We start from the raw sequence: 1,672 nt of genomic DNA, 5'->3' as shown, positions 1-1,672 counted from the left end.
GAGACATAGAGAATGGACTTGTGGACACAATGGGGAAAGGAGAGGATGGGACAAATTGAGAGAGTAGCATTGAGATACATAATCACATGTAAAACAGATAGCTGGTGGGAAGCTGCTGTATAACAGGGAGCTGAGCCTGGCACTCTGTGACAACCTAGAGGGGTGGGCTGACGTGGGCTGGAGGGAGGGGAGATATGTATACATATGGCTGAGTCACGATGTTGAATGGCAGAAGCCAACACAACATTGTAAAGCAATTATCCTCCAATTTTAAAAAATGGGGATGGTTTTTTAGACAAGCTCCTACTTTCACATACATTGGTCTCGTTTGAACCTGACAACTATCTAGTGCTTTGAACATCATGTCCCCAATTTGTTGATGAAACCAAAGCTCAGGAAAGTTGTGACTTAAGATCATGAAGGCAAAGAATTAAAATGTTGAGGAGGGTACTTTGGGACAAGTTTTAAGATGAATTCATCATTGGGTAGTCAAATAGGTGCTATTAAAATCATAAAGCTCGTGGAAACAAAAGACACACAGAAATAACTGTTTTGAGTCAGAGTGACAGTTCATATATAACAAAATACTATGGGTCCTATTTAAAGGTAATGTGTTTGTTATATTGCTAAGAGTTTATGTAAGACATAAGCTATTTTCTTTTTTTTTTTTTTTAAGCTATTTTCATTATAGCTATTTTTCTTTGGAAAGTCAATGTCTTAAATCAAGATTTGGCAGTCTTTGGCCGCCAGGCAGAATACAGCCCAGTTACCAGTGCCAAAAGAACTGTAGTTAGATTTAGCAGCTGTATCCTGAATCCATTGCAAAGCTGAGCTGCACCCTTTTTCTACCTAAATGTAGATTTTGAATGGAGGATCAGAAGAGCAGCTGATCCCAGCCACATTCTTTGTCAGTAAATAGACCTACTTCTGTGCTTACAGGCATTACTGTCTATGGCCCAGGCTACTCCATTCACAAACTCAATGGTTCTGTCATTGTACAGGACCCATTCATGAGTTTTCTCCCATAAACTGTGAGCTCCTTGAAGGTAGGGCCTTGCCTAAGTCACTTCTCAACCTATAGTGTATTATAGGTGCTCAATAAATATTTTATGAAATTACAGTCACGGAATCAGATAGGTGTTCCCTCTTTAGAAAATTCTTCCATTTCCTATTGGTCTTTTTTTATTTATAGTAGGTAGTATGGGAAATACATTTTCTTCCCCCATCTTCCTTCATCCTCAGCAGCACTAAGGTGATTTTTTTTGCTCATTTGTTTTGTTTTCTGTTTTTGTTTATGAGCGAAGTAATTGTTTCTAAACTCACTTTCAAGAGAAATATTTCCATATTTCCATATCACCATAAAGAGATGGCCCATGCATGCATACTGTAAATATGGACTGAAGACCCTTGAGTTCTAAGATTAAATTCCCCAAGACTCTAGGGAGAAGAATACAATCAAGAAAGAGTGCTTGCTCATGCCTGGATTTCCTCTCCAATAGATTTCAAAGCCGATCCAGACCTTTCGCAGCCTCATTCTTAGGCTGGGAAAAGACTGGGTTTCCCAATCTTTCAAATATTTACCCTTAATGAGGCAATAATTCCTATTCTCTCTGCAAACCTTCAAGTGATTGCCTACCTACACCCCTACAGTCATCTCCTTGGCCTTTCCTTT

This window comes from Bison bison, unplaced genomic scaffold (assembly GCF_000754665.1).
Source record: "Bison bison bison isolate TAMUID 2011002044 unplaced genomic scaffold, Bison_UMD1.0 scf7180017846659, whole genome shotgun sequence".
In the NCBI taxonomy this organism is placed as follows: Eukaryota; Metazoa; Chordata; class Mammalia; order Artiodactyla; family Bovidae; genus Bison; species Bison bison.
This window is presented reverse-complemented; position numbering follows the sequence as displayed.